Source organism: Melanostigma gelatinosum (assembly GCF_949748355.1).
Source record: "Melanostigma gelatinosum genome assembly, chromosome: 7".
Classification (NCBI taxonomy): Eukaryota; Metazoa; Chordata; class Actinopteri; order Perciformes; family Zoarcidae; genus Melanostigma; species Melanostigma gelatinosum.
The window spans coordinates 4,204,791-4,220,430 of record NC_136640.1 but is presented as its reverse complement, the minus strand read 5'-3'; positions in this window follow the sequence as shown (position 1 = coordinate 4,220,430).

Genomic DNA, 15,640 nt, shown 5'->3' with positions numbered 1-15,640 from the left:
TGTATCAAAGAGATGGGCTTAAAGCGGAGTCCGCTGTGGAGAGGAAACCCACGGACGATTGGAACATCGGTGGACCGGTAGAATCCAGCATCCATTTAATGCACCACAGCTGGGAGTCGTGTTCTTCACATTTATGATTATAAGTCGGAGGAAAAACTGTATCTGCGTGTTTTGTCCAACTGCAAACTTTGTATGTGAATTATGGAACAGAGTCACTTCAACGAACAGAATGAAACAAAAACGAACAAACAACAGTGACATCGAATTCTATAATCTGGAGAAATCATTAAGAGGATACAGAACAAACATTAGAAACACTCTCACATCTCTCCATTGAATATTAACCTAGCCGGTTAGCTTAGCCTAGCACAAGGACTGGAAACAGGGGACACGGCTAGCCAACCTGTGTTTACATGTAAAAACCAAACTCCACAGCTCCTCTAAAGAGCACTAATTCACACGTTATATGAATTTTGTTTCATCTTTATGTTAAAGAAAAATTTATGGAAGTATGACAAGTAGTGGTTTAAGAACCAGGGTAGCCGCTTCCTCCCTGCTTCCACTCTTTAAGCTAAGCTAACAGACTCCTAGCTGTAGCTTCATAATAAAACAAACAAATGTCGGGGCGTTACATTATATACAGAATATTATTATGGAATTTTCATGTACAAGCAGCTTTTACTGTCGAGTCGGAGTTGAGCATAACTGCAAGTACAAAACAATATTTCCCTTTAAATTTGGTGACAAAGAATTAGAAAGTAGCAAAAAATATATATACTCCAACAAGACAAGAATCTGATCAAGCAAATACTATAAAATAACAAATGAAATCACTACAGACTGTACTGTATATACTACATAGAACATTTCACCATATAAACCCAATGTTTGACCAGAGCTTCCTCTCCCACAACGCTCGCATCGTGCCCGTCCGTGTCTGTGGTTGTTTTTCTTAGCGCTCGTGATGACTAGTGCTGACAGATGACAGACTGTCAAGGGCCTCTGATCACACAAACAGCTTCACCGGCACACTTTCGCTCACTGTTACACCCGCTTTCATATAAACAGCTCGACTGGCAGTCCTACGGAACGGGAAAAGATGGAGGTTACACGAAAAATGTATTTAAGAGGAATGGGGTTGAACATTGAAAGTTTTTATTTTCTGCAGTTTCGTTTCTTTAATAGCGAAGAAACTGAATATATGTTTAAGTCCGTCAGGAAAGGAGAGAAGGGGTGGTCCTCGGGTTCAATTTCTCCTATTTGACCTTTGTACTTGATGGTGTAGTTTTACATTTCAGGTTAATTGGTGCAGAGATGATGCCTGTGTGTGTGTGTGTGTGTGTGTGTGTGTGTGTGTGTGTGTGTGTGTGTGTGTGTGTGTGTGTGTGTCAGGGTTGGGGCTCTGCCTGTATATCTCCCTCTCTCAGCCAGGTGCATGGCACTGCTGTGGAGCTTTTATCCCAGGCAGATCCCTGGGAATGTAGGGAATTTCTCCCAGACGCTCCTGGTCACAGTGCCCCAGCAGCTCCCACTCACCAACACACACACGCACACACACACACTCACACCTCCTCCAACCCCCCCCACCCTTAGCCCCGACATCATTGACAGACACAGCCCAAAGAGCAGACACCTGGCTTCGCATGCACACACAGACACACACCCCTGGGGAACTGCGGGGAAAGTCAGGGATCAGCAGAAACACTCTAGAGAAACAGGAGAAGACAGAAGGAACCAGATGCGAGATAGTACTCAACAGGAGAGAAAGAGGTGGAGGGCAAAAAGGGAGGGAAGGGGGCAAAGAAAGTGAGGCTGAAACAAAGACGGGAATCAACGGCTGAAAGGTCAACATGTCAAAAAACCTGATCGCATATTAATCTGCATGACAGTCAGCTTCTTTCACAAATATTTTTTTCAGTAGTAGAAGAAGAACACAGCATCAACGTTCGCAACTGTGACAATATGTCGTGCAAATTGCAGAGAGTCTGGGCAGTGAAGAGTTAAGCGACTCCCCCGGCCCCGCCTGTCATTAAGGAGTTAACACCACCTGAGAGTCCTGTCAGCCTCACTTCCTCTCCTTTCTTACCGCCTGTCAATCATCCCGCCCCACCGCCGGTGAAAACCACACGTGCGCTCGTACGTCAGAGCGCCGACGCCGTGGTCGCATGTTTGTGCAGATTGGAAAAAAAAAAAAGATAACACGAGAAAAAACACGATTTGGGGCTTTTGCTACATGCCGAGTGAAATGTGTGAAACGCTCATCAGATCACGTGAAAACAAAAAAAAGACGGCGCGGCCGCAGAAACCGGTTGCTCGCATCTCTAGCACTGACTGGCATGCGCGATAATATCTTGTCTCAATTCACACGCTGAAAGAATGAAAATCATTGAGCTGGTGGGAAGAGAATCCACATGCTGCTTCCATCCCACCCACACACCCACCCACCCACCCACCCACCCACACACACACACACACACACACACACACACACACACACACACACACACACACACACACACACACACACACACACACACACACACACACACACACACACACACACACTCTAAACACTCCAGGGCATGGCTCTCCACTCCTCTTCTCTTTCTGTCTGTGTCTGCACCTCAGAGGCCAAGGCAAACACGAGGTGTGTGTGATACACTCATATCTCAACACACACACACACACACACCCCTCCGCCCTCCCAATTCCGAAGATGTGCTGAGACTTAAAGGCAGGTGTGTGTGTGTTTGTGTGTGTGTAGTGCAAATCCCATCCCATCCACTGAAGGAGTCTTAAACTCTCATTGTTGCCTCTAACAAGTGTGACAACTTTCCATTATCGCACTTTATGTGAGTCCAATTGATTATCTGTCAAAGAACAAACTACTTGTTTGCAGACACTGCCTTAAAGGGACGGCATCTGTCCCTTGTTTTCTTCAGCGACCGCTAGAGCGAGTAGATTTGGCTGTAGGGAGTGCATAGAGATTGACAACAAAGGAAAATGGGTTTGAAGAGACAGAAAATGCGGCAAGTACAGCTTGTCAGCAGCGCTTTAGACGCACAGCTGTGTGGTGTCTCTGTCAGTCGGCTGGTCTCTGTTTCACAGAGAATTCCTCTGTGAATCTCTAATAGGCTGACACCCCCCCTTCCTCCTGGCGTTACAATGCCGACCTACGATTGGTTCCCTGGGGGGGGTTATGGACCGCCCCCCACACTCAGCCGCTGCACTTAAGGATGTGTGGCTGTGTGGGTTAAAACAAAAAAAACAGTCACAGTCCGTGTACCTGTCTGTTGTTCTGCAGGTGTTAAAAACAATGTGTGAGCGTACAAGGAATCTCTCACGAACAGCCGCTCGACACACATTTTGGAACTTGTGAGGAAGCGGAGCTGAAACTCTGAAGCAGAAAGCGAGGGGCGAGATGAAAGTACTCGCTGCTCTCTGAAGTGGAGAATCCGTCCCGCTTTATGCTGCGGTCACATCCTGTGGGAATAACCGGCTTCACAAAGCAACAGCTTGAAAGTGATCGTGCATGTGAAAAAAGGACCAAGATGCTCTAATTTAAGTTTTCTGTTGACCTCGGATGCCCCCTGGTTGAGCTATTTTAACACTTTGATTTTAGCAGAATGACAAACACTGCCATGTCACAATGTCCTGCAGTTGCACAAGCAACAACATGGCAAATTCATTTATTGGCGTCCTACCAATGGCACGTGGAAAGATTTGGAAAAAGTCGAAAATGGGATCTCACAACATAAACTCTTTGAGACTCTTTTACAGCTCCTTGCCCCTGGTTTATCCACACAGATGTTTTTCTTAAGGTGTCACAACCTGGCTCCAAAGTATGTGACAAAAGAGGACAACGACAGTCTGTGAATAATAATAAATGTTTAATCAAACACTGATTTTGATGCACTGATCATCTCTAAAATGTTGGGCTGTTTTGCTCTAAGGTGTTAATTTTACTGCACTTTGTCTATATCTCCTAAAGCTAGCATTAGATAACGCCTCATTTGCATATTTAAACATATTATAAAAAACCTGTAATACAAAAAATACTGTCTCAATGGAAGTAAACAGCTGGAGGAAGTTTCATGGACATATCTATTAGTAAATATGTTTTCCCCTTTTCACCTGTGGTGTCTTCAAGATGTATGTCATTTTACAAAGCATATCTTTGAAGGCAGTTTTCTCAAAATGTTTTTTTTCTCTGGGGCAGGAATCTCCACTTCAGTAGCTTTTACATACACCAAACCTCCCAGTATCACTCCGATCTATATTCTAAAGGTTGTTTTCAGAAGGGTTTGTTCATATTTCATTGATAGAACATTATATTCCTGAAAACAATATATATTTTTTACAAATTTATGGAGTGATAAATTGAGATTACAGATAGTAAATGTAAATGTATGCCAATTAGCACATAGCCTCTGATTTGGGTTCTGCATAGGCGAGTGGGTTGTGGTCATTAAATACCACGATCGGGATTCCGGAGTCAGGGTAGACACGGTTGTGCCGCAACGGCAGGATTAATGCCAGCGCTTCTGAGTAATTCAGCTGGTAGGAGTTGAACTTCTTAGAAAAGAAGATAACTGTACGGTCAACACCTTGTTTGTTATCTTGAACGAGTACAACACCTCTTCCAATACGGCTTCCGTCCACGAGAACCTATAAGGCTGATCCAATCGGGGCGCTAACAGAACTGGAGCAGAACCCAACAAGGCCTTCATATTGCAAAACACTCGCTGACATGAAGGAGCCCAATTGTGATTTTGCATTCAGTCAGTCAGTCAGTCAGAGGAGCCACCAGTATCCAAATTACAGCAAAAACAGCGGTAAAATCCGACCAAGCCCAAAAACCTCATTGGTTCTTTTTTCAGTGGTGAGAACAAGAAACTCATCAACCGCTGAAACTTTTGGCATCAACAGGCAGCACATGACCCTGACCCACAATCGGACCAAGATGTCACAGCGGCTTTTACAAGTTGTACAAGTTGTACAAGCGGTCCAAACCGGACACACTACAGAGGAAGAGGACTCTGAGGAATCAGACTCAACCTGAGCCGATGCACGAACGTAATGTGGTTTCAACGAGTTCATGTGGCAGAGTTGGTTTCTTTTCTGGCGGTCTGGAGTAGCAACCAGATAGTTCTGTTCAGACAGCTGACTCACTACAGTACACGGCCCAACAAACGAACGGTGACCCCACATCCCGGAGCACTGCCAAAGGTCTGGAGACCCTGTGACCAAAGACGATGCCATTAGGACTGAAGCCAGTACCCCTCTGACCTGTAAAGACCGGACCTGATTGACATCTGCCTCCTTCTCCCGTTACGGTCTGTAGCAATACTTCCGCCGTTATTGGTTCATTGGGTTTGTGAACCTCGTGCAACAGTCAGCAGAGCTCCTCCCAGCTTTAAGTTCAGCAGAGGTCTAAACACTGATCACGGTGTGCAGGAGATTTTTAAAGCCCTGCACACTCGGAGTTCAAATCAATCCATTTTAGTTAAACTGTCACAGCTTAAAGAGGCAAAATGAACCCGCGCGAATGGTCGGCGTAGATACATTATAATGTAGTTACTCCTGTGACGCCAGTCAACAAGACGTATTGATCTGCTTACCTTTACATTTTGAACTGAGATTGTTCTACATGTTAACGAACAATTTGTTCTTCTAATCACTTGTTTTGGCTACAGGCTCAGTTGAAAAAAAAATAAAAAAATAAATGGAGGGAGGACTGAAACAGTCTAACATCTGTGATTCTGGCTTCACACAAGTTCAGCCACAGACTAACCCCCCCCCCCCCCCCCAGTAGTTTTCGTCCGGGTAAGAGTTCAACCCTCATCGTCTGGGAGGCAACTGCAGTAAACCATCACTCACAAAGAGTTATTTCTGCCTCACCGTGAGTCGGATGCATTCGGATCACCTGGAAGCGGGGAGGAATTCACCGAGGTGAAGCAACAGTGCAGCAGAGGACAGGAACGTGAGGTCGCGGCTTCATCCGTACCGCCGGGGTCGGCGCTACAAAGGAAATAAAAAAGGGAAGAAAGGGTTAGAGTGGAGGGTAGGAAATAAAGGACAGGAATCTATCACAGAGATCAGCACTGGCAGGGCTCTGACAGGACATCTCACAACAGAGAGCGAGAGGAAGAAGGAGAGGAGAGTTATCTGTTGCTTATGTGCTGCTGACAGTAATAGGCTGAAGACAAAACGTAAGATGTGCACGGGCAGTAACATTCTGGTATGTGCGAGCTACGAAAAGCTACATGCTAATGGCACAACGCGCTGAGTAACATCTTGGGTTACTTGAAGCATTTTCAGTGCATAGAGCAGTAAACGGCGGGGGGGGGGGGGGGGGGGGGGGTGAACACCAGGACTCTCCTCTTCGGCTTCACAATCTCTCCATCATCGTCGTGTCGTCACTCAATTAAAAGGTTAGGCCGTGTTTATTCTTTCTATTAGCGAGACGTGGAAAACATCAACAAGCACTCATTGCCAAGACTCACCGCCTGCGGGCAAAGCCACTGCTAATTGTGCTGTGTGTGTGTGTGTGTGTGTGTGTGTGTGTGTGTGTGTGTGTGAGAAAGAGAGTAAGTGATGATTCTCTGGAGACAATACACAGCTTGTTTTTCCACATTTTACATCACAAGGAATTCATTTTAACATAAAGATTCCTTAATTAAACAGTGCGTGTTAAAACAAACTTAGCTTGTTCGCTAACTCCAAAGGCATGACATGACATGGGGTGATTCTTTTCACTCCTTGTGCGATTAAGATCAAATAAGCCTGAATTTAACACCGAATGTCCCTGAAGTGAATTTATAGAAGTGAAAATAGTAAGATTTAGCAAAGACGAATGTGTTTGGGAAGTAGTGAGCATACGACTGGATGAATGAGACTTTGGAGTAACTGGCACAAGTTGTGTGAGACGGATGTTATAATAAAGTCTTGCTGTTGATAAACACCGCCTCCATTTAATTTCATTCTTTAAGACTTTTCTCAGTTTTTTTGTTCTTCGTTTATCATGGAGGCAAGAAAGAAAAACAATAAAGTTTTCCTCCAAGAATTCAAGGTACCACCGGCTGAGTAATTGATGTACAAATGGTCACTTTGTGGGTGTAGCGTTTCTGAACTTAGTACAGATGAAACAAGCGAGGTATGACGCGTTAAGTAGTGAGCTTCAGGTGTTTTTCTTGGGATAGAGCCACGTTAGCTTAGCTTAGCATAAAGACTGGAGGCAGGGGGACACAGCTAAACTGCTGCCTATATACAGGGATGGGTCAAATGCAGGAGTCAAATTTCGTGTATGTGTAAAAATGTATATGACAATAAAAATGGTTTCTTCTTCTTTCTTCTTTCTTCCAGCACCAATAAAAGCTCTCTGCTGCTTGTCTGTATGTGTGTCAATCTATCAATGTGTCGTCAATGACAGAACCTGTGGTGCACGCATAACCGCATAGATCAATTGGGGGTTCATAAATATGGTCACCCTACATATGTTGTTCTTTAATGGATACTTCTTCCAGTCAAAGCAAACTCAGACATCACAACTGTATAACTAAAAGCAGTTTGTGGGTCTTTGTCTGTATAGACTACTGATTGTGTGTGTCACCACATCAACATGAATAGGAGGTAAATGTGGAGACAGAGGATAAATCACCTCAGCCCGTCTGTCTCTGAATCACAGTTCATCTTCTTTCTGTCTGTCTCCGTCCCTCTCGTCCCAGCTGCTGTCTGCCAAACTCATCTTGTTGGGTCCAGATAGGCATCTCCCCCACATCTCAGAAACACACACACACACACACACACAGCAAGTGAGCGTTTGCCTCGGTTGGACTGTGTGTGTGTGTGTGCGTGTGCACAAAACATAAAGTTATGTGCGATTGAATCTCAGGGAAAGAGATAAGGTCGGAGCTCTGACGACGCCGTTTGTGTGAAAGTGCGAGTGTGTGTGTTGTGGCAGTTGTGCGTGCCCGAGCGCCTTGTACGTACATGAGTGTGTGTGAGCAAAGCAGGAAGCAAACTGCTCTGCAGCGCGATGGCGGTGATAAGGGTGTGTGTGTGTGTGTGTGTCACCAGGGAGGTGGGACGGGGTTCAGTGGTAGGACACACTCGTCCATGCTGGTATTCGTGAGAGGCTCCCGAATACCAGGGTGGGATGGGAGGGGATGGAGGGGGGATGGAGAGGTGGGCAGAGTTGTGGCAGGGAAATGCCCAAAGCTGGTATTTTATCTCTCCGAGCAGAAATGAAGCACACAGCTTCAGCATGTCTCCATTCCGTCCTGACAGGGAGATGGGTTCATATATCACCATGTGTGCTAATCCTCCATCTTTGCTCATACTTGGACACACGTCGATATATTATTGGGTCATATGTTCAGACAAGTCACAGGATACGAGTGACTGATCATCAGCTCTGAGAGAGAAGAGGTGTCTCATCGTTGCTCATGGCTTTCAAATTCATATCCGAGTCCTGGCTTTCTTCTGTGCACACATGTGTAGAAATCATAACTATTATGGCCAGCGTTCACACAATTTATGGTTTCTTACTTTATTTTGGATAGTTTTTGGTGAATCAAACCTGGTTATGCATAACTGGATTTTGTCTTTACTCTTTTATTGTATATAAGTATTGTGCATCGTTTTGTAGTATTTTAAAGTTTGTTGTTTGTATTTATTGTAATAACAAATAGTTATTCAGACTTTTATGTGGTTAAATTTAAGGAAAATTTAATTGACTTAATGTCTGCATACTTTTTCTTGACTGACGGTCTCCATTGAGTGATGCTTGTAGTTTATGGAGAGAGTTAAACGTAAGGCAGGTCAATGAACACTGCCCACTACAGGTGATATGGCATTCTGGCCTTGAAGTGTTCGAAGATAAATCTTAAAAAATGTAGATTGTATTTAACAGCTTTTAACGTTGCATTTAAATGTTTCTGTTTTCACGAGTAAGCATTATAGTAAAGTGTGTGTGTGTGTGTGTGCTGCAGCAGGTGTCAGCAGTGACAGCGTGTGTGTGTGTGTGTGTGGGGGGGGGGGGGGGGGATGTCTGCGCAGACTTTGGCTCCGAGCTGTGTGTGAAGTTATGACACTCAGTTATGACACTCTCAATCCAATTGCTGCTACTCGCAGCTGTTCTTCAATCTCTCTCACACACACACACACACCCACGTTTGTGCTCACGAATATGGTGCAAGCTCACATATAGCTCAACATAGAATGCACACAGACAGACAATCCTGCGGTGCATCATTTATTGTGATGTGGTTTGACATGTGTGAAGTGTTCTTGTTCATATCACACTGATCGGGTCGTAAGAACTGAGGAAGCCTTTAATGTGGGGAAATCACTGCTTTTAAAGAGGGGAGAGCAGCCCAGCCCGTAACACACCCACTCTGTATTATAAGGGATGTCAGGCATTCAGCAATCAATACATCAAATGCTCTGACAAAAAAAAGCTTGAAAAGAAAAGACGCTTCATAAATAAGTGTGTGTAATTAAATTCATTTTTTTGACGGTATCACAACAACAATTTTAAGGGGGTAATGATGCCGTGAGCGCGACAGGAATATTTCCATGATGGAGTGGAGACAGTGGTGGTGGACGGCCTCATCGATCTGACACTGAAAGTTTAAAATTGGCTCACAGGGATGGTGGCAAAATGTCATTGGTGGAGAGAATAAATAAATGGAATGGCCGTAAAGAAAGAAGTTCCTCACCGAGCTTCCGCTAACCACCAGCCATGATTACCCAAAGTGTGTCTTCACATGCAACACACCTGGAATCAAGAAAAACCAAACCCAGAAATACACATCACCTACACACACACAACCAGAGTGATGAGGCGTCTGATAGGACCAAACAAAAGCTGTGCCCCTAAACAAACACACAAACACAATGAGCATTGAGAGAGTTGAACACGCACACACACGTGAAAGTACTATAAGTAGCTTCGATGTCACGTCAGCTTATCTGCAAAACTGTGTTTGTGTGTGAATCCGTGCATTAGGCATTTAAACCCAAAGCATATCCTTCCTCGCTCCAACTTCTCCTAAAATGGCAGGCTGAGGAGAGTGTGTGTGTGTGTGTGCACGAGTGTGAGCAAGAGAGCTGGTTATGTTTTGTTATTTTTGAAACAAGCATGAAAACAAACAATCGAGTACTTGCTGAGTTATGCGTGTGTATTTGCGATAATAACCAAGACCATTATGAAGGTGTGTGTGTGTGTGTGTGTGTGTGTTTCTGTGTGTGTGTGTGTGTGTGTGTGTGTGTGTGTGCGAGAGAGTAGCTGATTCATTATTTTGACAATGAATATGAAAACAAACTTAGCGCTTGTTTAGATAGGCGTATGAATGTGTGCGTGTGCATGTTTTTATATACTTTCAGTGCTGCCTGTTTGCAGGAAAAATTAAAAGTTTACACACACACACACACACAATCCCAAAACATGAGGGTCTCCTCATATTCGAGCCAAATTATTGAGTGTGTGATACCCATCTGCCGGCGTGTGGCACGGCGAGGCGAAAGAGAAGCCGAACGGAGGGATGAACAGGGGCGAAAGGTAAATATTTGGTCTAGTTAAAGCGCTGGTGTTTACGTTAAGAGTAGCGGAGCTGTTTGTTTGAAGCCTCTCTCCCCTTCCAGTGTGTAAACTTGGCTACCAGATAAAGACTCGGCCCCCGCTCGCCCTCCCAGAGATGAAGAGAAAGAGAGAGTGAGGGAAGGATGACAAAATAAACACAAAACAAGACGGGAGGAGTGCTTCTTTTCCAGCGGCTCCTATCTCCATCAGAAGCATGTACTGTACCGTGGCACAACAAATAACGAAGTGACAAGTGAGCGTACCGTAAATAGCACTGCTGTGGACGGACCCACGCGGAAGACAAAGACAGGGACACATTTAAAAAAAAGAAATGACAAAGGCAGGCAAAGGCACTGATAAAGAGATCAGCTGAAGAAATATGTAATTCCCACGGGCCTTCAGCAAAACGTCTAAATCATGCTGAGAAAATATGTGTTTTGGCCGAGAGAAAAATGCAGGAAAAGGTGATAAAATATGTGAGGGGACGGATGAGGACAGAAACATGCAGACGGAGGAGAAAGAGCGGCAAGAAGATACGGAGATGTGAAGATAGAGAGCCGGCCAGAAATGTGGAGAGGTTTTCGGGTCGGGCCAGAGATGGAGCGATAGCTCCAGAGTGTGAAAGGAAGAGGCTGTTCTGTGGAGCTCAGAGAGGCCGTCAATCCAAACCAGTCCCCGATCCAACGGGCTATTTATTCAGCTAATAGAGTAAAAGGAAGGGACGGGTGGAGGGGATCGTTTATTTATATGCATGTGGTCTACATAACATGAGGGAAGTGTAAGTGCACAAATATACTCTGCATATCTATTATCAACAATCTGTTGGAAAAAAACAACATTTCAAGCACCGAACTTTCATTCGAGTAGGCCTGTGCCTGTGCTTACGTCACAATGAAAGCCAATAAAAACATTTTCTAAAGAGTGAAAGGAAGGAGTTGACATCCAGCTCCACTTTATTGAATCTTTTTTTAATCTTTTATACCTTTTGAAGTGTGTATTATGCACTGTAAAACCTTTTACTGTAAAAGTCAGTACATTACTGGCAGTGATTTCCCATTAAGCTGCTGTATCCCAGCTGCATCAAAAGAATACAGCAACTTACTGTAAACAAAGCAAACAGTTATTTGCTGTCATAATTAAAACATGACAGTATTTTAGCGGTTTCACCAGCTCTACTCTATCGGAGAAACACAGGAACTTATTGCAATAAAGATATACAGTTATTTGTCAGCAGTGAGCAGTAAATTACTGTGAGAAGAAACACGTGACCGTTGGGATCATGGGAGTAAGCGGTATGACTCCCAGGATGCATTGCTTTCACAGCAATATGCAGCATCAGCATGATACAGTAGGTCACTGTACATTTACATCAAAGTGTTACAGTGTGCGTCACAGACACTCATTCTGGACCGTTGATAAAAACATGGTGGCCCTACTGTCTACATTATTGGTATGTTCCGGTTTATTACAACTTGGTTCTTACTTTTGTAGTTTCAGCCATCATTGCTGTGAGTAACGATGATATTGTACACACTAAAGTTATTCCCGGTTGTGGGAACACTGACATTGTTAGAATAGAACGTACAATGTTCGCGTAACGGAGAGAAACAACGTCCAAAAAGGATTCTGTTGGAGAACATAAGAGAAACAATACTTCAACATTCTTATCCGGCGTATTCAAGTGAACTGTTGTTCAACCAGCGGTGAATCTACGCATGCGACACTTAATACACATAATGAAGTTCATTATTTGAACATTGCCTGTATGGTCGTTTGTGTCTCTCTGTGGTCGGTTGCGTCTCTCAGTGGTCGGTTGCGTCAATCTGTGGTCGGTTGCGTCTCTCTGTGGTCGGTTGCGTCTCTCTGTGGTCGGTTGCGTCTCTCTGTGGTCGGTTGCGTCTCTCTGTGGCCGGTTGCGTCTCTCTGTGGCCGGTTGCGTCTCTCTGTGGCCGGTTGCGTCTCTCTGTGGCCGGTTGCGTCTCTCTGTGGTCGGTTGTGTCTCTCTGAAGATGAGCTGTTGTGTCTCACTTGTAGCTGGCATTGTTCCTGAAACCACTCCCTCTTATTCCCACGCAACCCCAAACAAATCCACAAAATCTCTCAGCAAAGTGAGTTTTTGTTGTGTGTGCTACGATTACACTTTTTGATTACACAATTCAAAATCATCTGCGGTTGTTACGGCAATAAATGACTGAATCTTGCATCTTCACAGACAACACAAAAGTCCATTAATCCTCAATATTTGGTCAATAAAAGATCACCCAAGCGCTACATCAACTAGCAGCCTTTTACTCTTTGATGCTGATGTATTTTGATTGGGAATTAGTTTTCCTCCCCCCTTCGACAGTGTTGACCGGCTAAACAAGACCCAGCTGTACAAGCCTGTGACTACATCTCATCTCCCCACTGTTTGCCCAAAATCCCCCCCGCTCCCATCAAAGCGAGGTGTCTTGGATCAAGCAGGTTTGCTTTCTACACACGCAAAGGTGCGTGTGCCAAATACCAGATTTACAGACGAAAGGCTTTTTGTCAAAGCACGGGTGTGTGCTGAAAAAGAAAGACGCACAGGAAAACAGATTCAAACTGATCACATGTATGAACACAGACAGGCCGTGATAGTTTCATGAGAAGAGCAAAGAGAAAGAGAGCCGACACATCGTTGGGTGGCTCATATGAAAGGCGCTCGCGTGGCGGGGCAGCACGCTGATTCAGCTGCAGGTTATTGTCCCTCAAAGACGCTTTTTTTTTTGTACAGTGAAAATATTATGATACATCTGCACATATTTAGCTCTCGACCAGACAGAGAGACACACACACACACACACACGATTTAAAGAGAAGGGGCCGGGCAGTGCCGTCAAGACGAGCTTGGTGGGCGCTCGAAGAAATAAAAAACAATATCTGCACGGGGGGGGGGGGCTATTGATCAATGTGGAGGCTAATCCGATATGGACCCGTGGCGATTTCCTTCCTTCCTCAACTCTCTGCCTGTGTTACTCCTCGCAACCACGGGCGTTGAAGCCAACCAAAAAAAAACACAAATGTTTCTCACTAAATGTTCAATACTGCTTTCAGTGTTGCTGCCGGGTTAGCATGGGGGAAATAAGAAAGGACCAGGAATTCTTTGAAGTTCACTGGATAGGGGCTTACTCACACACACACACACGAATAGTTAGACATGTGAGGACAGTCTTGTTGACTCATATTGTCTCTTTCACCTCTAGATTTGACACGACAGCATGCCAGCACTGACCTTAACCCAATTTATTTTAGCTTATTTTAACCTATATTTCAGCTGCGATTCCTAAAAATAGCCCCATGACTGGTGTGGTCTCGCCAAAATTCACAAATAATTGACCACTTTCTGGTTTCTGGGGATGCTTGGACCCCACGGAAGAAAATAAATAAAATAAATCTTGTATAAACCACAAACACACCGCCCTTTGGGATCAGTGGGAGCTCCGTGAGTAGGGGAAAAAAATAGGAGTCTTTGCAACATCCAAGCAGCATCATAATATAATGACACACTTCATTGGGTCTACTGGAACTGTATACGGCGCGAGACCTCGGGATAACCCCGCGTGACCCTCAGGGCCTTTCGGACTGATGCGCCATCAAAACAAAAGCCTCACCCGCCGCCTCTCTCTCTCCTCTCTTGTTATTTGTTCAGTATGTAGTACAAATTTCCCCGTGTTGCAGGCATATAGGGATCAGTGCGGCGAACTGTGCCCAACCTCAGCTTACCTTATGGAGCTCGTTACGATGCCACAGAGTTCAGGCCTGACAGATCCAATAACCCCTCCACCGTCGTTCAGGGGAGAAATTGCTCCGAGCGATCTGCGCCGAGAAAAAAAAGGGAAAAGAAACGCCCCGCGCCTCACCCCGCGTTTAAAGTTATGATCCTTATCGTTAATTAATTCAATAAAGCTGTAATGTGCTGCAAACCCGGCACCCCCTCCCCCCCCCCCCCTGCCTTGTCCAGTGTGTGGGGGGGATATAGGCTTTCAGGTCCGGACTCTCACTGACTTCAGTGTCGAAGGTAATAGGGAGCAGACAGGAGTTAGACAGCGATACGTCTGCACCGGTGCGAGTAAAGAGGCCTAATCGAATTTGTTTTAGACTTTAAAAAGATACTTTCAGGGGTTTGTGTTAATAACCTAATAATAATAATAAGAGATGGAAAGCCGATCCAAGGTCAACAGTGGAAAGGAGGCCATTTTTAATTTGGAAAACTGATGCGGGCTCCAAATAATTGGCCACCATCCTGTGGATGCACACACCGGCTCGCAGGGTTGCCACAACATCACAGGGCTGATGGGACATGAAGTCAGCTACACTGCAAAAACATCAATGACCCAAAGACCAGCATTAGAAATACACACACATAACGTACAATTAGTCAAGAAGTGCTAAATGAAAGGTGGAAGTGCAGAGAGGAATTAATTACCGTTTTCTATTTCGGTCTTTAGGTTTATTTATGTCAAAACTTGAACCTCAAACGCTGTTGAGACCGACCATCTCCTTCACTTCCCGTGCTGAGAAGCATTACCTGGAATAATATCAATATTATCAGTGAAAACAGAGCGCATGTCACCACAACATTTTAGGGTAATTGGGAACGTGCCCTGGCTTTCGATGAAAAATAATAGCTGGTCCTGTGTATTGTTTTACTGAAGCCGTAATTATTTCAACAGCCTTCTGGAGATCGAGACACAGATTAGATGAGTCGTTACACGCGGCGAGTCAGCATGTGTGCGAGTGTGTATTGGGTTGGTTGAGTTCATTATACGCTCTTATCTTTAGAGCATTTATGCGCGAGATGCTCTGGAGCAAGGGATTTAGCCATTAGCTGCTGCAGTGGCCAAAGTATCAGACCACAGCTTCTTTTTGAGCGAATAGTTCAGGAACCAGGAAGGCAAATTAAAGCGATTATTTATGGATATTTATTTCTGCTTTTGTGCAAACTACTAGCAAATTAAAAGGTGCCCTGTGGAGCTTTTCACCACTAGTAGCACTATGGAGCAATGTTTTTATAAGTCAGTCTTTATCTTAAAA